The sequence below is a fragment of the Hemiscyllium ocellatum genome, chromosome 10 (assembly GCF_020745735.1).
Source record: "Hemiscyllium ocellatum isolate sHemOce1 chromosome 10, sHemOce1.pat.X.cur, whole genome shotgun sequence".
Lineage (NCBI taxonomy): Eukaryota > Metazoa > Chordata > Chondrichthyes > Orectolobiformes > Hemiscylliidae > Hemiscyllium > Hemiscyllium ocellatum.
The window spans coordinates 3,531,352-3,559,036 of NC_083410.1; the positions used below are offsets into that span (position 1 = coordinate 3,531,352).

General features: G+C 42.5%; 1 long non-coding RNA gene across 1 annotated transcript in view; it reads left to right on the forward strand.

Annotated features, from left to right (window-relative positions):
• The first annotated feature begins 833 nt into the window (after window positions 1-833).
• LOC132819308 (uncharacterized) overlaps window positions 834-27,685 on the forward strand; it is a 43,171-nt gene continuing 16,319 nt past the window's right edge. Inside the window, exon 1 of the long non-coding RNA XR_009645067.1 lies at window positions 834-992. This is a non-coding gene — a long non-coding RNA (uncharacterized LOC132819308). The remainder of the gene's footprint in view (window positions 993-27,685) is intronic.

The window sequence follows — 27,685 nt, forward strand, 5'->3', positions numbered from 1 at the left end:
TAACAAACTTAAAAGACCCAGTACAACCCATGGACAAAACCAACATCATCTATAAAATTCCATGCAAGGACTGCTACAATCACTACGTAGGACAAACAGGAAGAAAGTTAGCCACCAGAATACATGAACACCAGCTAGCCACAAAAAGACACGACCCCCTCTCCCTCAGAGCCCTACACACAGATGAAAAAAAGCACCATTTCAACTGGGACAACACCCCTATCCTGGGACAGGCTAAGCAAAGACATGCCAGAGAATTCCTAGAGGCCTGGCACCCCAACCACAACGCCATAAACAAGCACATAGATCTAGATGCCATCTATCAACCCCTCAGAAAACAAACAGGAAATGACATCACCACAAACCCCAGGAACCCCATCCAGGAGAAAGATATAAATAGAAAGCAGGAGACAACAGCTTCACTTCACTTGGAGGTCACCACTGATGATGTTACCTAACCAGGTAATGAAATGTCTGGATATCAAACCTACAGCTCAGCGACCAAACCTACACCCTAAACCTCAACCTGAGCTACAAACCTTGCGAAAATCTGTGGAAATGTTCCATTTTCATGACAATTACTGCAGCGATTGTAACCACCTCTGTGTAATCCTCAGGGTAAATACACTGCGAACAAATCATAAACACAAATAATATCAGATTCACTTCATTGAAAGCCTACTCAGTAATGTCTGTTCACTAAAGGGTTAAAAAGAAGTTAAAGAGGAACTTTGAAAAACAAGAAATGTTTCAAATTTCAGTCCCCGTGGGGAATGAGAGAACTGTGCTGAACTTCCTCTTTACTGTCATTTTAACACCTTTAACCCCTGAGAAACAAGAGATTAAAGAAGCTGCAGTTGGCCTGGACACTTTGTATTTTGATTAATTAACTGAATTTACAATAAATTGTGTGGACAAACAGGGCTGTCACTCTCTTGAGATGATCAGTGGAACTCTGTTTGCTGTGACCCTGTATCTCTGTGTTACTTTGGGTAAGTGTTTGCTTTGGAGAAATTTAACTTGTTATAAAAGACCTTTCCATGGTTTGTGCTGTTGTAGAATTTGTATGAATTCTATAAGTTAGAATGTTCAGAGCTACAGGCGAGTGTCACAAGGAGAATTTATCATTATCTGGAGATAGTTTGCTGCAGCTAACACAGAGCTCCCCAGGGTGGGAACACAGAGCAGAAAACAGAGTGTTCCTCCCATGCTTTGCTGTCATTCATTTACTGGAAGAATGGGATTGAGGGACAGGCTGCACCATTAAGGTGTGTATTTCAGGTGAATTGAATTAGCCTGTGTTCCCACTGGGTCTCGTTGGTGTGGATTTAAAAGACAACCTCCCATTTTTACAAAGTTGGTGAATTTACAGCTTTGTGATTCAGAGTGAATTTCACCAATCACTCGCATCAATTTTCTATCATCAATAATATTGAATTTGTTCCATTAAAACATCTTCAGGACATCACAAACTGTGAACCAGTTTGAAGTTCAGTATCTGTGATAGCACTGAGTCCTGGGTCTGTTCCTCACTGGGAACATTTCCAAAGATGAATGTGCTGAATGCCAGTTCATGTTTTGTGTGATAGTGTTAATTGAAGGAAAGATGTTGGTTATCAGGAGATGGAGAGTATCTCCTGTTCTTTTTCACATTGTGCTTTGTGATCTTTATATCTTTAAATTAGATCCCTGAGCACTCCACACACCATCTGATGGAAACAAGGACAGAGTGCAATCTTCTCTCTGTTGCTGCTGTTTGTAGCCTCTCCTGCCAGGTGATCTGCTGCCATGGCACCACGCTCATCTGTTTTGTTTAACAGCCTCACCCACCCACTGTAGCTTGTCTGAAACTGTTCTGTGACATCCGGCTAGTCCAGCAGAACATTGGCTTTGAGCCAAGCTCCAGAAATAGTTTTGACAGCCACAGCTTCCTGTCGTTGGATGGTGCATGCCAGGAGTGCGTTGTCAGTGGAGGTGTTAGAGGCGAGCACAATTGCGTCATTTAAGATGTATTCTGATACATTAATGTTCAGGGAACAGAGGCACACAGATCCTGAGATAATAGGTGAGAGGTTTAGGTAGAGGATCTGGATTGGTGCTGTCTTGGAGGGCCGAAGTTCCTGTTCTTGTGCTGTAATTTTCTTTGTTCTTTGTTCTTCTTTGTTCTAAGTGTGAGAGAGTTACCAACTGAGCCAAGCTGCCACCTCACACTCACTGAGAGTATCGAGTGTCCCCCTGTGTTCCCACCATTTCCCAGCTGTTCAAAGAACAGACAATAAGGTGGAATAAACTGGGGATTTCACCATCTACAGAGCAAACAGAGGGAATGCTAGCTCAAAAAGAGTTTTGACAGTTTGCCTGAGATAGGGGTGGCCTTTTCTGAATACCAGCTGCAAACTGAGGCCAGGAAACAGAAAAGGGGAAGCAACTTTTGCTGCACAGAGTGGAATCTCATTGTTCCCAAACTCATAGGAATGTTCTGATGAAGAAGGAAGCCATTGGGTCCATTGTTTCAGCACTGGCTCTCTCAGCACTTTGACGTAGTGTCAATTGCTTGACTTTTCCCCTTCACCCTGCACATTATTTTAGTTTGAATAACCATCCAATACTGTTGGATGTTAAATACCTCATTTGGAGCTTAAGACCACAAGACATAGAAAGAGAATTAGACCATTTTGCCCATCATGCCTGTTTCAACATTCAATAAGATCATGGCTGCTCTGATAGTCCCCATCTCTACTTTCATGCCTTTTTCCCATAAACCTGGGTTCCATTACTGATTGAAAATATGTCTCTCTCAACTTAAATATACTTCATGACCCAGCCTTTGACAGCCCTCTGCAGTAAAATATTCCTCAGATTCACTTCCTCTGAGAGATAAAATTCCTCCTCGCCTCCATTGGAGACCCATTCCTATGAGCTTTTGTCCTCTGGTCCAAGACACTCCCACAAAGAGAAACAACCTCCTCTCCATATTCACCCTGTCAAGACCTAAAGAAACTGAGATGTTTCAAATCTTTTTTTCATTCTAAACTCTAAATCAGGACAAGCCCTTCCCCTTCCTTTTAAAATATTGCACACAATTCTGATCACTGTGTAAACAAAGATTCTATTAAACTGGAAAGAGTACAGATACTATTTGTAAGGATGTTGGTGGGAGTAGAGGGTTTGAGTTAAAAGGAGGTACTGGGATTATTTTCCCTGCAATGTAAGAAAATGAGGGGTGACCCTTTAGAGGTTTATAAATTTATGAGAGACACAGATAAAGTGGATAGCTAAGACCTTTTCCAAGGATAGAGGCGTCCAAAAATAGACAGCATATTTATAAGGTGAGAAGGGAAAGAGTGAAAAGGGACCTGAGGGACACATTCTTGACACAGAGGATGGTGCATGTATGGAACAAACTGCCAGAGGAAGTTTTAGAGGTCAGTATAATTACTTCTGTAAGAAGACATTTGGATGAGTCCATGAATAGAAACGTTTAGATGGATATGGGCCAAACACGGGCAAATGGTATTAGTTCAGTGAGGCTTAGCTGATCAGGATGGATGAATTAGACCAAAGGATCTGTTTCCGTGCTGTGTGACTCGATGAATCTTGGAACAAAATGGGTAACTGTAGGTTAGTTCACTTCACATCTATTGTTGGAAAAGTATTGAAATCAATTATTAAGGAAGTATGAACAACCATAACCTAATAAAGCAGAGTTGGTGTGGCTTCATGACAGGGAAATCCTGTCTGACTAATTTAAGGGAGCTTTTTAATGAAACCTTCACCAGCATGGTAGTGGGGAACTGCTGTCGTATTTGGACTTCAAGAAAGTCTTTGGCAAGGGACCTCACAAAAATTTAAGACAAAAGATGAGCCCATGGTATTGGAGATTCTATACTAATATGGACTATCGAGAATTGATCAAAGGGTAGCAGACAAGTTCATGTTGATGATACATGTCCAATGGGGCTTCATGGGATCAGTGTTCAGACCACAACTGTTTACAACACAGATTACTGATTGGGAAGAAGGAAGTGAATGTACTGTAGAAATACTTCCAAATGACACAAAGTAGGTGGAAAGGCAGATTGTGAGAGGGGTGCAAACAGTTTACAGAGAGGTGATGGTAGGTTAACTAGTAGGCAAAAAGCTGGCAATTGGAGTACAATGAAGGGAAATGTGAAGTTTGGAGGAGAGAACAAGCTAACAAAATATTATTTACATGAATAAAAACTGCACACAGGGGCAGTAGATAATCAGGAAGGCAAATGGAATGCTGGTCCTGATTTAAAGGAGGTTGGAGTATAAGAGAAGGGAGGTCTTATTGTAATTGTAAAGTCTATTACTGTAAAGTGTGGGGAGATATCAGTGAGACAGGAACCCAGCTGACTGTAACAGGTAAGTCGTGTTTACCTTAGAATAATCTGATACAATAACCATTTCCACATGGATTTATTAGAGAGGAGAATGTGTTAAATTCCTCTGGTAAATAGAAAGCAGAGAGCTTGATATAAATAGAATAGTTACTTCCTCTTCTTTTACTCACAGATAGAATAAACGGGTTCTCCTCCTGCACCAGTTTCTCAATCTCAAATTCTTTATATTCTCTCTATCTTTCTGCTTCTCCATCTCATTTGTTCGCAATGTTGTATTTAACATTCTCCTGTCCCTCTCTGGTTTTGTTTCCTTCATTCTTGGCACATGGCCATCATAGTTGGGCCAGCACTTGTTGTCCATCATGAATGTCCTTGAGAAGAATTGTCTTCACCTAGAGAGTGGGGGACCTGTGGAATTCTCTGTTACATGAAGCAGTTGAGGCCAAAACATTGAGAGGTTTCAAGAAGGTGTTCAATATATTTATTTGGGATAAAGGGATCAAATGGTATGGGGAATAAACAGGAGCAGGGATGTGCATTGGATGATCAGCTATGGTCATGTTTAAAGGTGGTGCAGGCTCAATGGGCTGAATGGCCTACTCCAGCTCCTGTTTTCTTAATGCTGAGAAGGTGATGGTGAGCTGCCTTCCTAAACTGCTGTGTTGGGACATTTGGTCCAGTGAAACTGAAGGAATGATGATGATGTATTTCTATGTCAGGATGGACAAAGTTAAAAATCTCTTCAAAACATTTATAGTCCAACATCCAAACATTTGTACTTCCCAATAAACCTGTTGGAATATAACCTGGTGTTGTGTGATTTTTAAAATTTTCCACCTCAGTCTAACACCAGCACCTTCACCTTATTCAGGATGGTGAGTGCACTGGAGGAGAACATGAAGGAAGTGCTGTCCCATGTATCTGCTGTCCTTGTCCTTTCAGATGGGAGAGGCTGTGGGTTCAGAAGCCGTTGTTGAAACAGCCTTGGGGGGTTACTGAAGGGCATCTTGTGGATCAGTGTTAAAGGGAATGAGTATTGGTGTGAGTTGCGGTGCCAGTCAAGTGGCTGCATTATTGTGGATGGCATGAAGCTTCTTGAGTGTTGTTGGAGCTGCACCCATCTAGGCAAGTTGTTCCATCATCCTTCTGATTTCTGCTTTGTCAATAAGTGGTAGGCAGGCTGTGGGAGGCAGAGTGTGAGCTACTCACCTCGGCCCGCTCTTGTAGCCACAATATTTATTACACTGCTCCAGTTAATGGATAGATCAATGGGGACTCCCAGGATGTGGTTCATCAAAGAACTGTTTTCTTTATTTTTTAATGTGAGCATCATTGGCAAAAAGCAGCACTTGTACCTCATCCCTTTTTGCCCTGAAACTGAGCTTCTTGACTGCTCATTCCAGACAGCAATAAGAGCAATCCACATTGCACTGGATCTGGAGCCACAAGTAAGGTCAGCAGATTTCCTTCCAAGAAGGACCGTAGTGAACCAAATGGGTTTTTCCAACAATTGATGGGCACATCAGGAATTAAGATGACATAGAGATTTAACACTTTAGTAGAACACAACACAATTTGTTTTATTGAAACTTATTGTATTTCAGAATCATTCACTCCCATGAGCAAGATCCTTGTTCAAACAGACCACAGCTGTTCTATATCTCAGCATCATTTAAACTAAATGTTAAATTGGTTTCCGGTGTAACTCATTCAAATCTGACTAATTGAGGACTCTGGGTCTGTACTTGATGGAGTTTAGAAGGATAACGGGAAATATTTGATGACAACTTACAGAATATTCAGAGACCTGGATAGGGAGAATGTGGAGAAGAGGTTTCCACTTGTCGGAGAAGGAATTTCTTCATCATTACTCTGTGGTACTAATTGCCACAGAAGACTGTGGAGGCCACGTCACTGAGTTTATTTAAGACAGAGATAGATAGGTGCTTGGTTCATTAGGGGATGAAAAGATCTGGTGAGAAGGCAGGAGAATGGGGATGAGAAAACTTTATTCATGATCAAAATGTGGACAGCAAACTCAGTGGACTGAATGGCGTAATTCTGCTCCTATATCTCACGGGTCATGATCTTGAGGTTTTAAATGGGAAATTTCAAACTCCAGCTCTCGAGCCTTTGGGCCATTATTTCCCACAACCCTCTGCAGCTCCTGGTCTGTTCAATGACACTCCCATCTCCACGTCTCTTGTCTTTGTCTGACCTAAACCTTTCTTATGACCCTTATTCATTCCCTTAGTCTAAGAGACACAGACAGAGGGACATAAGAACAGGAGTAGGCCATTCAGCCCATCAAGTCTGCTCCATCACTCAATTAAATGACAGATGATCAATGGCCTCAATGGCACCTTCACACACTATCTCCAAATCCCTTCATGTAAATCACCTCCAGTAAGCTCTCAGTTTCAGTCTAGAACATTCCCAATGACTGAGTGTCCAGAATTTTCTGGGAAATGTCGGTTATTGGAATTTCAGACAAGACTTTGACAAGGTCCACTGTGGAAGCTGATCGTGAAAGTAATAGCTGGTGGGATGCAGGGTCATCTGGATCCAAAGTTGGATCCAAAATTGGTTCTGTCCAAACAACAGAGGGTGTAAGGTCTGTTTGTGTGACTGGACATCAGTGTCCAGTGGTGTACCACAGGGATCAGTGCTGGGTCTGTAATTGTACATGCTGTATGTAAACATTGCAGATCCAAATATAGGGGATTGCATGTAAGTTTGCAGATGACACAAAGATTGGCCAGGTGGTTATAGAGTCATAGAGTCCTGTGGCACAGAACCAGACCCTTTGGCCCAAACTGGTCCAAACTGACCAAAATGTCCACCTCTGCTAACCCCATTTCCCTGTACTTGGCCCATATCCTTCTAAGCTGAAAATGTGTTGCTGGAAAAGCGCAGCAGGTCAGGCAGCATCCAAGGAGCAGGAGAATCGATGTTTCAGGCATGAGCCCTTCTTCAGAAAATGCTGAAGAAGGGCTCATGCCCGAAACAGCAATTCTCCTGCTCCTTGGATGATGCCTGACCTGCTGCGCTTTTCCAGCAACACATTTTCAGCTCTGATCTCCAGCATCTGCAGTCCTCACTTTCTCCATATCCTTCTAATCCTTTCATATTCATGTTTTTTATACAAATACATGTTAATGTATCTGTCTCAACAACTTCTGCTGGCAGCTCATTCCATATGTGCAGCACCCTCTGTGTAAAAAAAGTTGCCACTCAGGTTCCAGTTTTTTTTTCCCTCTAACTTTAAACTGATGCCTTCTAGTCCATGATTCCCCAACCCTGGGAAAAAAACATTGAGTGCATTCATCCTATCTCTGCCTCTCATGATCTTACACACTTCTATAAGTTCCCTGCTCAGTCTTCTCTGCTCTGAAGGATAATGTCTGAGCTTGTCCAACCTCTCACTATAACTCAGACCCTTGAGTCCTGGCACCATCCTCATAAATTTCTTCTGCACTCTTTCCAGTTTAATAACATTCCTCTGATAACAAGGTGACCACAACTGAATACAATACACCAAGTGCAGTCTCACCAACATCCTGTACAACTGCAATATAACTTACCAACTCCTATACTCAATGCCCTGACTGATGAATGCCAGAGTGTCATAAACCTTCTTCACTTCTCTATTTACCTGTGAATCCAGAGAACCGAACACTTGAACTCCTATTTTCATGTCATCTGAAAACTCATGACTCATGCCTTATACATACTCATCGAACTCATTCATATATATTACAAACAGCAGTGGGCCAAGCACCGACCCCTGAGGCACTTCACTAGTCACAGGCCTCCAGTCCAATAAACATCCTTCCACTATTACCCTATTTTTCCTACCACCAAGTCAATTGTGTATCCAATTTGCCAGCTCCACCTGGATTCCATATGATCTAACCGCCCACCCTACCATTTGGAATCTTAGCAAAGGTCTTACTGAAATCTATGTCTAAAACCTTGCTCTTGTCAACCTTCCTGGCCACTTCATCAAAAAACTCTAACAAATTTGTAAGGCATGATCTCCCACTCACAAAACCATGCTGACTGCTCCTAATCAAACCCTGTCTTTCCAAATGCATGCATACCTTATCTCTCAGAACCTTCTCAAATAACATACCCACCATGAATGTTCAGCTCACTGCTCCATGGTTCCCAGGTTCTCTTTGCTGTCGTTCTTGAATAAGGAGAGTATTTGTTACCCTCCAGTCTCCAGGACCTCACATGTGGCTAACGATAATGCAAAAATATCAGCCAGGACCCCCGCAATTTCTTCGTTAGCCTCATGCAGTGTTCTTGGATATATCTGATCAGGACCAGGAGATTTATCCACCTTCATACATTCTAATACATCCAGCACATCTTCTACTGTGATACAGACTGTCCCCAAGATATCATCACCAACTTCCCCAAGTTCCCAAGTCTTCTTTTCTTTCTCCATATAGTGGAGAAATACTCATTGAGATCCTCACCCATCTCTTGCGGTTTTGCACATACACATACACTTTGGTCATTGAATGGTCATAATCTCTCTCTAGTTATTCTTCTTTCTTTAATATTCTTAAAGAATCTCTTTGGATTCACCCTAGTCTTCTCAGTCAAGGCTATCTAATGCCCCCTTTTTGCCCTCCTGATTTGTTTCTTCACTAAACTCCTGTGTACCCTGTATACCTCCAGAGATTCCCTTGATCCCAGCAGCCTGCTCCTGAGCCATACTTCCTCCTCTTTTTCTGGTAAAAGTCTCAATATCTCTTGTCCTCCAGGGTTCCCTATTCCTGCCAACCTTCACAGGAACATATAGACCTTGAACTCTAGCTATCTCACTTTTAAAGGCCTCCCACTTGCCAGCGGTCCTTTTGTCTACAAATAAACTACTGAAACCCCTGCAATTCCATCAAAGTTCTCCTTTACCCAGTTTAGAATTTGAACCTATGGATTAGTTTTGTCCCTCTTCATAACTATTGACTGAGAGTGAGGAGATAGGTCTGAGGTTGTAGGAGGATAGAAATGGATTGTTCGGATGAACAAATCAGGCAGTTAGAATTAAACCCTGATATCTGTGAGGTGATAATCTTTGGAAGAAGTAACTGGACAAGTAAGAACTCACTAAATAGTAAAAAAACAAGAAAGCTCAGAGTAAAAGAGGGATGAAGCGAATGAAAAATACAGGTTTTGCTGTCAGACGCAGATTACTGACTGATCTCAGTTTTTAAAGTGATTGTTATTTTCCATTTCCAGGTGCATTGTTGAATCTGAGACAGGGTCACGCTAGACTGGAAATATTAACTCTGTTTCTGGCTCCATGGCTGCTGCCAGACCTGCTGCATCTTCCCACTGTTTCTATTTGTTGATCAGATTTTTGAGTTTTGTCTTCATGTTGCATTCTTTGATTGGTGATAAAATTTGTTCATTTCCTCACTTTTGAAAAGTTTTGCCATCATTTTAGTGAATACACACTGCTACATAAATGACAGTTGTTATAAAGAGGTGGGATTTGGGCCCCATGTTTTTTTAATAAGTGTTTTGACCATTCACAGGGTTGCAGCGAATGTGTGAATTCTCAATGTTTAGGCAGCTGATTGTGAGGAAATTACATTGAATATGAAATTAACATCACTGCTGCAGTAAACCTCTCTGAGTCACATTTAGAAAAAAACGGCCAGTAATGTTCTCCCTCAGAAGAGAACAGCCATTGGTTTATTGTCATTGCTTCCCCTTTACTGATATTTTAACTTCTTCACCTTCTAAGAAACAAGACATTAAAGAAGCTGCAGTTGGCCGGGACACCTTGTGTTTTGATGTATTAACTGGACGTACAATAAACTGTGTGAATACACAGAGTGTCATTCTTCTGAGATGATCAGCGGAACACTATTTGCTGTGACTCTGTCCCTCTGTGTTGCTTTGGAGAAGTTCAACATAAAATATCTTTCTGTGGTTTGTGCTGCTGTGGAGTTTGTGTGAGTTCTATAAGTTTGAACATTGAGAACTGGAGGGGAGTGTCACAAGTAGAATTTATCATTGTCTGAGGTTTGCTGCTGCAGCTGACACAGAGCTCCATAGACTGGGAACACAGATCTGAAAACAGAATGTAAATAATTATGGCCCCAGCACTGATCCCTGTGAAACTCTGTGGGAAAAGATCTGCCACCCTGCTGACCTACAGCATGGCCACACAGAACACAGAAACCAAGCCTGTCAAAAACATACAAGAAACACCCAGAATGCCTCAGCATTGACCAAACAAGCTGACAAGAGAAACCAGACATGACTGCAGTCACTCGCAGACCAGGGAATACACTTCCCAAGACAAACTAACAATAAGCTTCCTGAACCTGATCAATACAGGTGATACCAAAGCCACACAAAGGACAGGTCAGATGGAGAGGCAGCAGAATACCTCGCTCACAGGAGAGAAACAATGGAAACACCTTACTGCTTTAAAAGGGACATTCTCACATACCCTCAAAGAGAGCTGGAATCTCCTGATCCCATTAAGAACTGATTGATATTACCAGGATGCTACATTGTATCTACAATCAGGACATTCTTCTGATAACTGCATTGCGATTATCACCATCGTATCTGGATTACTTATTTTCCCTATTTTAATTTGCATCATTGTACAAGAATCTTATAAAAGCTGGTTGGATTCTCAGCTCGGGAAGAGGGTTTCAGCTACCTGGACAGACTGTCTGTGCTGTTTCAGCTGAGTTAATTTCTTTTTCCGCCATATCACTGTTTGTTAATTTCACTTTGATCTGTGTTTTGTGATGTCTGCTTTATTGGGCTAATTTCTCTGACAGTTTGGCATTAGTCAGCAGCCCCTTTTCTCTCAACAGTGTAAGCAAACCTGACATTTTAAATTTAGCCCAATTCAGACTGGGCAGTTAGCCTTGTCCCAATGGGTCAGACCAGAGAAAGGCTGGATGACTGAGGAGAGTAGCCACAATTCTAATCCAACTACTGCGGCAATTCAGCATTGATTGACCGCGGACTTGGCCTGATAAGGTAGTCAGGTAAGCTCCTAAACTGGTCAACTAAATTTTAACCAATTTGGCAGACATATGATCCAACTTGAGCCAGGGCTTATGCCGCCATCCTGACCCAGCTAAGGGAAAGATTCATGGGCAATGGAAGACTTGCAAGATAGACGGAGAGATCACAGATTAAATTTTGCTTTAACCTTAAGGAATCCTCAGCTCAAAGGAAATTGACAGGGGCCCCACCTGTTCACTGTTGTTTTTCTTCTGTCCTGTGGTTTCTGAATGCTTATTTTAGGTACAAAGAGTAAAGAACAAAGAAAATTTACAGCCCAGTAACAGGCCCTTCGGCCCTCCAAGCCTGAACCAATCCAAATCTACTATGTAAACCTGTCGCCCACTTCCTAAGCATCTGTATCCCTCTGTTCCACACCAACTCATGTATTTATCCAGACACATCTTAAATGAATCTATCATGCCTGCCTCTACCACGTCTGCTGGCAACGCGTTCCAGATGCCCACCACCCTCTGTGTGAAGTACTTGAGGCATGTATCCCCCTTAAACTTTCCACCTCTCACATTGAAAGCATGACCTCTCGTTATGGAATCCTTTACCCTGGGAAAAAAAGCTTGTCTCTATCCACCCTGTCTATTTCCTTCATGATTTTGTAAACCTCAGTCAGGTCTCCCCTCAATCTCCATTTTCTAATGAAAACAAACCTAACTTACTCAACCTCTCTTCGTAGCTAGCACCTTCCATAAAAGGCAACATCCTTGTAAACCTTCTCTGCACCCTCTCCAAAGGGTCCACATTCTATGGTAATGTGGTGACCAGAACTGTACACAGTGTTCCAAATGCGGCCGAACCAACGTCCTGTACAATTTTAACATGACTTGCCAGCTCTTAAACTCAATATCCCGTCCAATGAAGGCAAGCATACTATATGCCTTCTTGACTACTCTATCCATCTGTGCAGCAAACTTCAGGGTACAATGGACCTGCATTCCCAGATCTCTCTGCCCATCAACTTTTCCCAAGGCTCTTCTGTTCATTGTATAATTCGCTCTAGATATCTTGCCTAAATACATCATCTCACATTTGCCCTGATTGAACTCCATCTGCCACTTTTCCGCCCAACTCTCCAGTCTATCTGTGTCCTCCTGTATTCTTTGACAGTCCCTTATGCTCCACCAACCGTCCTGTCATCTGCAAACTTGCTGATCATACCAACAATGCCTTCTTCCAGATCATTTATGTATATTACAAACAACAGTGGCCCCAATACTGACCCCTGAAGAACACTACTGGTCACCTTTCTCCATTTTGAGAAACTCCCTTCAACTACTAATCTCTGTCTCCTGTTGCTCAACCAGTTCTTTATCCACCTAGCTAGAACACCCTGCACACCATCTGACTTCTCTTTCTCCATTAGTCTATCATGGGGAACCTTATCAAATTCTTTACTAAAGTCCATATATATGACATCAGCAGCCCTTCCTTCATTTATCAACTTGGTCACTTCCTCGAAGAAATCTATTAAGTTGGTAAGGAACCATGTACCCCACACAAAACCATGTTGCCTATCACTGACAAGCCCATTCTTTTTTAAATATAAATAGATCCTATCCCTCAGTACCCTCTCCAGCAGATTCTGCACTCTGCAACTTTCCCACCACCGACGTCAGGCTCTCTGGTCCGTAGTTACCTGGAATATCACTACTACCCTTCTTGTACAGGGGAACAACATGAGCAACCTTCCAGTCCACTGGCACGTCACCTATATTGAAGGATGCCACAAAAATATCTGTCAGGGCCCCAGCTATTTCCTCTCTCGCCTCCCTCAGCAACCTGGGATAGATCCCATCCGGTCCTGGGGATTTGTCTACCTTAACAACCTTTCAGCTACACAACACATCTTCCCTACTTATGCCAACGTGATCCAGACTAATCAAACATCTATGTCTAATCTCAAGATTCATGTTCCTCTCCTCAGTGAACACTGATGCAAAGAAATCATTCATATTCTCACCCATTCTCTCAGGTTCAAAGGGAGTGTTGCTGATCAAAAAGATTTTGGAGTACAAGTTCATAATTCATTGAAAATGGAGTGGCAGGTAGATAGGACAGTGAAAAAAAGCATTTGGCATGCTTATCATTACTGGTCAGTGCATTGAGTACAGGAGTTGGAATGTTATGTTGTAGCTGTGCAGAACATTGATTCGGCCACTTTTGGAATACTGTGTACAAATCTGGTCTCCCTGCTCTAGGAAGGATGTTGTGAAACTTGAAAGGGTTCCAAAAATATTGGCAAGGATGTTGCCAGGGTTGGAGAGTTTGAGCTACAGGGAGAGGCTGAATACATTGGGACAATTATCCCTGGTGCAACAAGGCTGAGGGATGACCATATCGAGATTTATAAAAGGAATGGCGTGAGTAAGGTAAGTAGTGAAGGCCCTTCCCCTGGATGGGAAAGTTCAAAACTAGAGGGTGTTGATTTAAGCTGAGAGGGAAAAGATTTAAGAGGGACCTGGGGGCAAATTTTTCATGCAGGCGGTGGTACATGTATGGCATGAGCTGCCAGAGGAAGTGGTCGGGGTTGGTACAATTCATTAAAAGACACCTGGATTGGTATATGAATAGGAAGGGCTTGAGGAATATGGGCCTAATGCTGGTAAATGGAATGAGATTTATTTAGGATATCTGGTTGGTATGGGAGAGTTGGACTGAAGTGTTTGTTTCCATGCTGTATATCTCTGTGACTCTATGGCTGTACGACACAAACCACTCGCTGTGCATAAAAAAAGTTGCCCCAATGTCTTTTTTATGTCTTCCTCCTCTCACTGAAACGATATGCTCCCCAGTCTTGAAACCTGTCCATTCGCCTTATCTATACCCCTCATTTATAAACCACAAGATGGTCATCCCTCAACCTCCTATTCTCTGATGAAAAAAAGTCTGTAGTATGGTCAAACTGTCTTACAGCCAGTACCACAACATTTCTGACCTGGTCTCCGTTGAGGGCAGTTGATGTCAAACAATTAAAATTGCCACTTTTTAAAATTCACTGTAGGACAGTGGGTATCACTGGCTGGGTCCAGCATTTATTGTCCATGACCAGTTGCCCTTGAGAGGGTAGTGATGAATTTCTTCTTAAACTGCTGCAGGAACTGAACTGTAATTTTTGATCCACAGAACCCCTAGGGAGGGAATTCTAGGATTTATTTCCATGTTTGGATAGTGAGTGGCTTGGAAGGGAACGTGTAGCTGGTGGTGTTTCTATGTATCTACTGCGCTTGTCATTCTAGATGGAAGTGGCCTTGTGTTGGGATGTGCCATCTGAAGGTCTTTGTTGAATTTTTTAAAGATGGTACTCACTGCTGTGACTGAGGGTCAGTGGTGGAGGGACTGAATGTTAAAATGCTGCAGATACAGGAAACCTAAAATAAAATCAGAAATGCAATTGGACTTTCAGAGATGAGACAGCATTAGCCCTTTCCCTTGGTTGTGTACTTCTGTGAACAACTCTCCATCTCTAAAATCTTGCATGTCTGATGACAAAAAACAACTTGACCTCTCTTTCTTCACAGAGGCTTCTTTGATTGTTTTCAGTGTTTCTCTTCCCTGCCTCCTCCCCCACCTTCAATAATGAGACAAACTCCTCCCCAAGTGGCCATTTCAGCGAAAGATTGATTTCCACCTAGAGGATGATGATTTCCGAATGCATCTGATACAGAAGAGAACAATGGCTCCAGCGATGACAATAGCTCCCAGTACAGCCCCCACAATGATCCAGACAATCCACAGCTCTCTGTTCATTCCCACTGCAGGAACTGCAAACAGAGAAACAGATCAACCATAGGAAAAAGAATGAAACCAATCCTGACCTTTTCTTTATTGACTTATGCTCGAAGGAAGATGAAACAGTTGAAGATAGTTGGCTCTTGGACACAACCTGAGGAACTTACACAGAGGTCTCCTGGACCCAAGATGGCTGCCTCCAACAATCACAATTAACTCTTTTTCGGCTCTTATAGGTGAGGAGGGGGCGATCAATGTCTCCCTTCTAACTCCCTTCTCGATCATTCACATCAATGGAGGGATAAGGTGGGAGGGTCTGGGTTTGGGTGGAATGTTCTTCAGAGGGTCAGTGCAGACCCAGAGGGCTGAATGGCTTGTTTCCACACTGTTTGAATCAACTTACAAGATTTTCTTGATGATTAAAAGAGAGCTGACTTTTGTAATCTACTGACCTGTAAAAATGCACTCAAGTAAAGAAATAAACTTAGAAAGAAATGGGGAGGTACATCAGTTCTGAAAGGAAGTTAGTAAAAGCAGTTAAAATTAGACAGTCCCTATTTCACACAACCTTAACATCTCCCCACCATGAAGGTACATCCTGAGCAATCTTTCCCCTTTTTCTCTGTTAAACATTCCATTAAATCATCAATATAAAATCGCAAAGATTTTGACAAAAGATGCTCACATTCCTTGTGAAATAACTCTACAGAGGTGATATCCTGTCAACAAGTCACCCTTTATTTACATGTGTTCAACTCCCTCAGAGCCAGCTCTCAGAGTGAACAGAATCCCTGGCACTCCTGTTTCTATCTGTCAGCCAGGACTCCCTGATTGGGCCAGATTAACAGTCCTATTCAGGGAACTCACATTCTCTAAGGTCCACCTGGCTGTCTGTGTTCCAGTCATGCACCCTGACATTCTTTTCACTCTAACCTGCATTTAAAACCTACAGGGCCAGCATACCTTCCCCAATTACCCAGAAGGCAGTTAAAAGTAAACCACATTGCTGTGGGTCTGGAGTTATGTGTAGGTCAGACCAGGCAATGATGGAGCAAACTTGATAGGCCAAATGGCCTAATTCTGCCAGACGGAGTGCCAGGCCGTGTACTCAGAGCATGCATAGGTCAATTGGCAGAGGTCTTCTTGGACATCTTCAACCTCTCCCTGTAGCAGACGACTATCCCTGCCTGTTTCAAGAGGGCCAACATCATCCCTGTGACTAAAAAGGCTCATCCAGCATGTCTCAATGATTACCATCCAGTGGCCCTAACTTCAGTGGTCATGAAGTGCTTTGAAAGGCCAGTCATGGCATTAATCAACTCCAGCCTCCCCACTATTCTTGACCCACTCCAATTTGCCGATCAGATGTACAGATCCATATCAGATGCCATATCACTTGTCCTTCATTCCTCCCTAGAACATCTTGATACCAAGAACAGCTATGTAAGAATTCGACTCATTGACTACAGCTCAGCCTTCAACACTATTATCCCATCGAGACTGATTACTAAACTTAGCGATCTTGAACTAAGCCCCACTCTCTGCAACTGGATTCTCAGTTTCCTGACCCACAGGCCACAATCAGTGAAGATTGGGGACAATATTTCATCCTCACTAACACTCAAAACTGGAGCCCCCCAGGGATGCGCACTCAGCCCCTACTGTACTCACTGTATACCCATGACTGCGCCGTCAAATACCAGACTAATGCCATTTACAGGTTCGCTGATGATACCACCATAATCCAGAGGAATCTCACATGGCATTGAAACAGACTACAGACGGGAAGTGGAACACCTGAAAAAATGTTGCACTGAGAACAACCTTGCTCTTAATGCCAGCAAAACCAAGGAACTCATTATTGACTTTTGATGGGATAATACTCATAGCCTTTCTATACAGAGGTGCAACAAGTGGAGAGTGTCAACTCCTGAGAGTGGTCATCCACAACAGGCTTTCTTGGACTCTTCATGCGCACACACTGGTTACAAAGGCCCAAATAGCATCTCTTCTTCCTCAGGCAGCTGCGGAAATTTGGCATGACGGCGAATACCCTTGTCAACTTTTATTGGCGCACCATCGTGAGCATTCTGTCTGGATGTGTCACTACCTGGTATGGCAACTGTACCATTCCAGATTGAAGATGGTTACACAGTGGTGAACTCGACCCTGACAACCACAAAGGCCAACCTCCCACCCATAGTATTCATCTACAACGCTCGCTGTCAAGGAAAGGCCGTCAGCATTCTGAAAGATCCATCCCACCCTGGCAATGTTTTTTCCATCATCTCTACCATCGGGGAGAAGGTACAGAAACCTAAAACATGCACCAGCTGGTTTCATAACAGTTTCTACCCTACTGTTGTTAGAATACTGAATGGACTCATAAACTCTTAACATTCACCTGTACCTGTGTTTTTGTTTTTGTCACTGTTTACCTATTATTTACTATCTATGCTACTTTGTGATCTGCCTGTATTACTCGCAAGACAATGCTTTTTACTGTGCCTCAGTATACATGATAATAAATTCAATTCAATTCAATTCAATTCAATATATTTTATGGTTTCTAATCTTTCTTCCCAAAAGGATGTAAAGAACCAGATGGGTTCTTTTTGTCAGTTAACAACAGTTTTATTGTCATCATTTAATTTTTAATTTGAGATTTTTATTGTGTTCAAACTCCAGCATCTTCTGTGGTGGGATTCATAACCATGTCCCCAGAACATTGCCAATATCTCTGGATTAATAATCTAACCATATACCTCTTGGAAAACATCTCCACCAATTGTTTGTTTCAGACTTTCTATTCTTTCTGTGCTGCTTTTTTCTCTATTGAGGAGTATATTTTGCTCCAAGCTGAACCCTTGGTCAATGCAGCTTGAAAGGAGCTGAACTCTGAGCAGACCCATTCCAAGTCCAGTCTCTGAGTAAACCTTAACCAGTGGTCCCTCTATACTCAATCTCATAAGGACTTTTATCAGCACATTGACATCTCCTTTGCTTCTAAGGTGGAAAATCTTCCATTTCCCCATGAGGGACAGCTGTAAACAGTCAGTGTCTTGGAAAACACTAATTTCTCTCTGCAGGTGCTCCAGCAGCCAATGGTCAGCCTTCCTTTTGATCCTGCCCTTGGCAGCTGCTCTGGTCAACAGTCATGTCTGAGCAAGCAGTGACACCTCCCTTAATGTGATAGACACTAGTCAGAAATATGTGGCATCAAACATGCAGACAAATAATGAGAGGAATGAGATGTATATATACAAATAAGAAGGTAATAGTGTCATGCAGCATAGAATATAAAAGCAGGATGTACTTCTGAGGCTGTATCAGGTCTGGTCAGATCACATTTGGAGTATTGTGTGCAGTTTTGGGCCCCGTATCTCAGGAAGGATGCACAGGTCTTGGAGCATGTTCAGAGAAGGTTCACAAAAATGTTCCAAGAATCAAAAGCTTAACATATGAGGAACTTATGAAGACTCTGGGTCTATACTGAATGGAGTTTAGAAGGATGATGGGGTATCTAATTGAAACATACAGAGTACTGAATGGCATGGACAGAGTAGCTAATGGGAAGATATTTCCATTGGTCAGAGAGACTAGGACCTGAGGGCACAGTCTTAGAGAAAAGGAAAGACCTTTTAGAATAGAGATAAGGAGAAATGTCTTCAGCCAGAGAGTGGTCAATCGATTGAACTCATTGCCACAGAAGGCCAGGTCATTGATTATATTTAACACTGACCTAGATAGGTTCTTGATTATCGAGGGAACCAAGAGTTATGGGAGGAAGCAAAAGAATGGGATTGAGAAACTTATCAGCCATGATTGAATGGTAGAAAAGACTCAATGGGCGCAATGGCCTAATTTCAGCTCATTTGTCTTATGCTCTTCTGGTCTTAAAAAGGCCCTTTGGCCCACCATCTCCATGCTGACCAATAAACACCAAACTACAATAATCCCATTTACCTGCATCTGGTCCAACACCGACTATGCCCTGCCATTTGAAGTTCCCATCCAGAGGCTTCTTCAACGTTGTGAGAGTATGTGCCTTGACCACTGCCTCCCCCCCACTCACCCCACCCCCAACTTCTTTTAGGCAGCCCCTTCCATATTTCTACCACCCACTTTGGGAAAAAAAACATTTGTAGGATCTCCTCTGAACCACCTACTCCTCTCCTTAAACTTAGATCCCATTAAATATGTGTGTCATGGGGCAAAGGTTATCTTAATCTACTCTGTCTATGCTATTATCATCTCAGGTGTAGATGAGACTTGAACTCTGACATCCTGGCTCAGAGGCAGTGACACTACAATTACACCACATTGGCCCTTTTTATGTTAGTCCCACACCGCATTCTTTCCCATATCAGATGTCTTGATTGTCTTGTGTACAGCTTACTCCTCAAAGTATTAGAATCCCCACAATGTGGAACGAGGCCATTCAGCACCATGGCTCAGTGGTTAGCACTCCTACTTCAAATTGCCAGGGACCCAGGCTCGATTCCACCCTCAGGTGACTGTCTGCGTGGGGCTTGCACATTCTCCTCGTATTTCCACCGGGTGCTCTGCTTCCCTCCTACAATCTGAAGATGTGTAGATTCGGTGAACTGACCATGCTAAATTGCCCACATTGTTCAGGGATGTGTAAGCTAGGTGTATTCATCAAGGATAAATGTGAAGTAGTAGAGGAATGGGCCAAGGGGGGTTACTTTTCAGAGTGCTGGTGCGGACTTATTGGGCCAAATGGCTTGTTTCACACGGTAGGAAATCTACCTGACTCCCCAAATAGCATCCCACTTAGACTCACTCCCTCCCTATCCCTGTAACCCTATACTTCCCATGGCTAATCCACCTAATCAGCATATTATGGGCAATTTATCATGCCAAATCCATCTAACCTGCATACCTTTGGAGTGTGGGAGGAAACTGGAGCACCTGAAGGAAACCTACATGGATATGAAGAGAATGTGCAAGTTCCGCACAGATAGTTGGAATTGAAGTTGAGACCCAGCACTCTGAGGTAGTAGTGCTAGCCACTGAGCAACCATGCCACTCCTCAGCAGCCACTCCTTCACACTTCCCTAGAGGAAACCCTTCCCTTCTTCTCTGTCCCTCATAAATAAGTGGCTCCCATCAGTTTGTCCGGCTTCAGTGGAAACTGATTACTAAGTTTTAGAGTCTTGAAACTTCCTGAAAATGACAGAGCTGGAAGGATTCTGAAACACTCGCCCGTGAAGACAGCAGTCAATATGCCTGACTCATACCCTTCAATAAGCCACAAAGCAAAAAGGAACGTTTATTCAGCTAACACTTTTCCCAACCTCATCAATGTCATGGCATCTTATAATAAATGAAAGATATCTTTGAAAGTGCAGTCACTGCTGTTGTGCAAGGAATGATGCAGAAGTTATACAAACTGTCATGTCCCACCAACAAAAAAGACACAGTGTTGATTGAAGGTCAGTATTGGTCACACACCCTCAGCACTGCCCTGAATGTTGATATGTTTAGATATACTGCTTGGGTAGCCTGATTAGTTTTGAATCACAATCAAATAGGTGCACAGTAGTGAAATAACACAGCATTTAATGTATCCAATTAATTCTCCTCAGAATGCAGGTGAAAGTCTGTGTGAGTGGATGGACTCAATTCTCTCTCCCACTGATGTACAGAAAGCTTGTTCTGTTAAAAGGCTGATGTGTTGTTTATCTCCATTTCCTTTTTTGTTTCCTGTTTCCTTGTCTGAGGCAGGATGAACCTTAGGCTAAATCCCAACAGTCCTCTCTCTGTGTGTCTCTCTCCGTCTCTCTCTGTCTCTCTCCTTCTCTCTCTCTCTGTCCCCGTCCCTTCTCTCTCTCTCTCTCTCTCTTTCCAATGAGGGAGCAATCCTACGGTCTGGTCAGACTAAGGTAACTATATTTAAGTGGCACAGCTGATGGGGGTCTTGAATGGATTCTCTGATGAGAGTCAGCCCCTTTGTGAGATGACATATTGAGAGCAAATGCTGAGAACAATTGGAAACAAATTGATTTTCGTCAATACCTTTTACACGAAACAAGCCGACTGTCACCTGCTAAGTGGAAGAGAGGTGAAAATCATCGGTTTGTGGGTAGGTGGTTGCTGCTCTTTTTAAATTATTGCCTTATCACTGAATTTTCAGGAGACTGTTGGCTGAATAGTTCATTGTGTCGTGTTGGACCAACATTATCTCACACAGTGACCCTGATGTTGACATGGGGCTGAGAGACCGGTGATAACTGACAGCATCGAGGGGCACATAGGGACAGATACTGCAGAAAGCTGACCCCATTGCAGGCAGCTGGAGAGTTGGAGAGGGAAGCCTGCTGAGGCTAAAAAGGAAATAATTACACATTTTGGACAACAGCTTCACATTTTGACCTGATAGAATTAAACATGGATAGGCTTAAATACTCAGGATGTCAAATAGCCACAATGAGCAAAGGGAAGTAAATGTGTAAACATTGTGGTTACTGCATACAGGTGAACATACTGAATGCAAACAGACAGACAAACAAGGAACACTCAATCCATCAAGCCTGAAAATTACTGCTACATCTATTTTCACCAATTTCCCACATGACCTGAATTCCGTTCTTACTTTTTAACCAGCTGCGGAGGTTCTGAATTCACCTGTTTATCCTTCAGTGCAGTTTGCACAGTTTGGTCTGGTCCCCAGTTGGTTCTAATTTCCCGTGTGATAGCTCCAAATGGTGGTGGTCCCAAGTGAGAAAATGAACTGACACCTCTTCCTAATTCACTTCCTCTCTTGGTTGGTCACAACAAGATTAACATTAAAAGGAGGCCTTACCTTACGATTAATTTCCATCAGCCCAAAGGCATTTCTGTTTTTAAGGAATCCAAATTAATCTGGTTTCTTTATTAGCCAATAACCATGGGCAAAGATTGCAAAAGACAGACACAGGGATGGTAACAATTAAAAAGATATCTGGACCAACCTCTGGGTTTGATGCACAGTAAGGTCAATGTAAAGTTGTCCCATTCCCAAGGGACCATAGTTCCAGGGAGCTGCTCTCCTTAGAGAGAGGGAGATGACTGATGTGGGTTTAACCTGAAGGTCACTATATCTCAGGTCAGGGGGGAGGTTGAGGAGATGGGAGCTGCCTGGGAACTAAAACTATGCTGTTGATATTGCTGTACATGGTAAACCAGCACCCAGTCAACTGAGCTAACCAACAATACACTCCCTCTCCCCTCATCATTCCAACTTTGAAGAGTCAATACTGAAACCTCATGGCAGTTTAAACAAAGAAACAGAACAGTACAGCACAGGAACTGAACCTTCATCTCACCAAGGTTGTATTAACAAATTATGCTTTTCTAAATTATAAAGCTTTTGCCTCGATACCCTGCCTCTAGAGATAACAGATAAATGGTGCTCTCAATGGGTTGCTGGGTCTCCAGCACTCAGAGCAATGGAGTTGCTATGTTTTCTTTACCTGTTGTGTAGGGGTGTCTAATTACTGTTCCCAAACTGTAATCTTTGCAGGACTGGACTCCACATCAGCACATCAATCCATGAACACACACAAACCAGCGATAGCAGTTGCTGTTAATTTCTTTGGAGTATATTTCTGGAAGAGTCAACCCCAAAATGTCTGCAGTTCAGGACATAATCCACAGCAATCGCTGAGAGGAGTAGTCACTCCCATTCTCTCTGTACCATGAGATCTTGCTGAGCTTTGAATTGTATTTTTCCCTTTGCTGTTGGTAGTTCTCTGGCACTGTTACTTGTGTCCTGTTGATGGTGATCAGGCTTTGGGAAGTGAGGAGGAGTGTTTCACCAAAACTGTGCACAATATTCCAGGTGTGGTCTTACAATGGTCTGTAAAGCTGCAGCAAGGTACATCTGCTCCTATACAAAACTGCTCTTGCCATGAAAGCAAACATACCATTTGTCTTCTTTTCAGTAATTGATGTTCAAGCACACCTAGCTCTCGTTGCTCCTCTTGCTTTTCCCAATCTGTCATCCTTCAGGCAAACAATCTGCTTTCCTAAATAACCTCACATTTATCCACATTATCCTGCATCTGCAATGCATTTGTCCACTCACACAAATTGTCCAAATCATATTGAAGCATGTCTGCATCTTCTTCACAGCTCATTCTCCTGTTAAAGTGGAGCTTTGAGACGGCCAGAGAATCCCTTGTGGATTCAGACCTTTAAAAGCTCTCTCTTGATTCGTCCTGGAGATCATATTCTTTGGAAATCTGGAATAAAAAACTCTTACGGACAGTTTAGTTTAATTTTAATCATCCCTTTATTCACCAATGACTCCTGAGGAAGGGCTTATGCCCGAAACGTCGAATTTCCTGTTCCTTGGATGCTGCCTGACCTGCTGCACTTTTCCAGCAACACATTTTCAGCTCTGATACTCCAGCATCAGCAGACCTCACTTTCTCCTTCACCAACAGTATCACTGTTATAACATAACACTGATACCTACAAGCTAAACTAACTAGGTTCTAATAACTTAGGAGAATAGCGTACCAGCTCTTCATGTGCCTCAGCAGGTTACTCCAATGCACTGATACAAAATAGCTTCCTTTATACAAAAGTTTGCAAAAACATTGCATGTTCTTAATTAGATAGATTACAGTGAACAGATTACAGCGAAAGACAATAGTTCGTAAAGAAGGAAAGTTAATTGACAGATCTGTGACTGATCACTCCTACATTCCTTGAGCTATCCATCAGGTGGGAAAAAAAATCCAGCTGAGTTACGCATCTACTGGCAAGATAAGTTCCTATAAAGTAGTATCAGCCTAAATTAAGTGGAGATGTCATAAGGTAACTTTGGACAGCTCGCATGTCTGATATCATTGTGTTATGAAATGACTCCTTAGCAAGGAGGGCAAACTTTTGACCATAAAATGGCTTCCCAACAGATTGTGTCAGAATCTCTTCAATGTTAGGTTGAGAATAATTTTAGGCTGGGAGCAGATTCCTGTTTTTTTATCTTAAGTACAGAATCATTCTGTACCTAAGGCTGAAATGTTACTGTAAGGTTGTATTTCAAATGATTTTGCCTTCTTTTCAAGTTTGTGATTCAAATTCAAATAAGACATAAGATTTGATTAGTTAGAATTGCTGTAGAGTGGTCTGCAAGAACAGCAAGTAAGTTAAGACTTCATCAATATTACCTTTCGCAGAGTTTGTATTTAATAACTGGTAATGGCTACTTAATATCATCATAAAGTCCCAAAATGCAATTAAATTTAATCCCTATCAGATAAGCACTAAGAGTTAATTTTCTACTGGATTCAATAACCTCAACATTAAAATGGTCTCTCTCTAATGTCCTTTTGAACTCTCAAGTCAGGGTTTTGTAACAGTAAAGATTTTTTTCTCTGTGACTGCCCTGCTTGCAAGGGGTAATAAGAATCCATTATAATTAGCAGTATCTGACCATTAATTGCAAAGTTTTTAATAGTACCAGGTTTTGTTTCAGGGTCAGAATCGAACACTGTCATTAATTTCACAAGGGAACGGCTGTGAATGTTATCACTTGGTATCCTGTTCACACAGATTCATCGATGCTAAAGCAAATGTTCTTAATTGCCTGACAGCAGCCTGTTATCATTTGGTGAGCCCGGGTGTCAATATCTTTTACATTCTTTAAGTACCCCCTTTTTCTGAGCCTTCCTGTCTGTCTATTTTCTAGTACAGTAATTGTGTTCTATAATTCAGCATTGCATTTTAGTCTAAATGTTTAAAGGCAAGTTTTAAGGCTATAGACTTACTCACTCCGACCCAGCTTTGTGTCATCTGCAAACTAGGAGATTTTACATTTAGTTCTCTCACCTGATTCATTGAAACAAATTGTGAATACCTGAAGTCCTAGCACGGATCTCTGCAGTACCCACTAAACTACAATTTGGAGAAAGATGTTTATTCCTTCTTTTTCTTTCCTTCGCCAACCTATTCTCCATCTGTTGATCCCCATGGATTATGTGTGTTTATTTTACTTGTTATTCTGCACTGTGGAACCTTATTGAAAGCTTTTGCAAAGTAAACTCGGATCAGCAGCCAAGAAGCAAATGGAAATTGAAATGAAGAAAAAGATAGCAACTCATCGAATATGTGTATTTCTGATTGGTACTTTAGATGGTTTCCCTGATTTCCCATTAAAGCTACACATCAGATGTCTTGATTGTCTTGTGTACAAGCTCACTTCTCAAATAATAGAATCCCCACAGTGTGGAAAGAGGCAATTTGGCCCAGGCACCTTGGCTCAGCGGTTAGCACTCCTGCTTCAGATCGCCAGGGACAGGGCTTGATTCCACTCTTGGGGGACTGTCTGTGTGAAGTTTGCATATTCGCCATGTGCTTGCATGGTTTTCCACTGGGTGCTCTGGTTTCCTCCTACCATCTGAAGATGTGCAGGTTAGGTAAATTGACCATGCTAAATTGCCCACAGTGTTCAGGCATGTGTAGGTAAGGGGCATACGTCAGGGATAAATGTGAAATAGTAGAGGAATGGGTCAAGGTGGGTTACTTTTCAGAGTGCTGGTGTGGACTTGTTGGGCCAAATGGCCTGTTTTCACACTGTAGGAAATCCACCTGACTCCCCAAATAGCATTCCACCCAGACTCACTCTCTACCCTATCTCTGTAACACTGCATTTCCAATGGCTAATCCACCTAGTCGGCATATTATGGGCAATTTATCATGCTGAATCCATCTAACCTGCATATCTTTGGAGTGCGGGATGAAACTGGAGCACCCGAAGGAAACCTACATGGATATGGAGAGAATGTGCAAGTTCCGCACAGACAGTCGCCCGAGGTTGGAAATGAATTTGGGACCCCGGCACTCTGAGGTAGCAGTGCTAACGACTGAACAACCATGCCACCCCTCAGTAGCCACTCCTTCCCAGTTCCATGGAGGAAATCTTTCTCTTCTTCTCTGGTCCCTCATAAATAAGTGGCTGTGCCTCCATGAAGCATCCACATCCAAGTGGAAGTTCTTGCTATGTTTTATACAACACAACGGTTTACCTTTCTCTGTCGAAGAGCAGTCTTCAGCCAAGCTGTGAATTGTGCTACTACCCACCAAGGTTGGAAAGAGCTTGAGCATCACCGCATCAAGTTCAATTCCTGCTCTTCCGACAAATGCCCAGAGTGTGAGGAGGCTTCTTACAGGGATTTTCATCTCCCCCTCCTGTCACCTTCCCCCAGCACCACCAAATCCTTCCCTTGCTCATTGGTCTGGTGCTTGTGATAGTGCTGTCCCTGTGAGCCTGGCAGTGGAATTGAATATATACTGGTTACATTCAGCTGGGTTCCTGCCCCATAGATCGATCCCTGCACACTACAAACATAGACAGCATTGTCACTGAGTTGTACGTTTGTGATTTTCAGGATGTAGCTGTTATTGGTTACATCCCTGAAAGATTGGAAGCGTGCTGTCACTCCTTTGTTACGGTGGACATTGTTGTGTGAATCGGATGTTAGCAGCTCCTGTCTGCTGGATCCTTGCTTGAACCAAGTAACAATGAGTTTGCTGACATTGGCATTCTCCATGCGACACTGGAATCTGACAGAGCTACCCTGTATCACACTGTGTACTGCTGGAGACTGGAGCAGAACTGGTCTCTCTGCTGTCAGGGGAAAGAAATCTCACTTATAAATCATCAAACTTAGTACAAAAAAAAACAGAATATTAAAATTTGGTAAAGCCTTTTGTTGATGGAAGAGCAAGAGCTAAAAAAAGAGCAAATAATCATGAATTTACATCTTAGAGTCCTTGAGACATAAAGATTGACAGAACAGATCAACCCATCACATTCACACCAGTCAAAAACATCTTCCTCACGATTATAATCCCACTTTCCCCAACATGGACCATAGCATTGTATGTCTTGGCGTCACAAGTGAACACCCAAATAATTACTCAATGTGCTGAAAAATGTTGCCTCTCCCACCCTGACTGACAGTGAGTTCCAGAGACCCACTACCCTCTGGGTAATTCCATGTTTTCCCAAATCTCCTCTAAACTTTCTGCACCTACCTTGAAATGTCCCCGGTCATTCATCCCTCTCTCACAGGAAAATATTAGTTTCAGTCTAGATTTTCTCTGCCCCTCATAATTTTATACATCTCCCTGTCCCCTCTAAACCTCCTCTGCTCTAAGAAAAACAACTCCAGTTTGTCTTGTATCTTATATCTTGCCATGTAATTCTGATAAGATGAAAGAGATATAAGTTTATTCCTCCATCTCACTCCACCCTCAGTACAACCCACAGTGTCAACTGCCTCATCGATAGTCATCCCATCCCCATTTCCCTATCTAATGCAAGCTCTGATTGAAGCCAATCATGTAGACTGCTTTCTCTTGAATGGTGTCAAGTTTCTGAGTGCATTTGGAGCTGTAACCATGCAGGCAAGTAGGGAGTATTCCCGCAATTTTTACAAATATGTGTTAAAATTAATTTTCTGATGAAGGACGGATTCCTCAGAAATGAGATAACTTATCTCCAG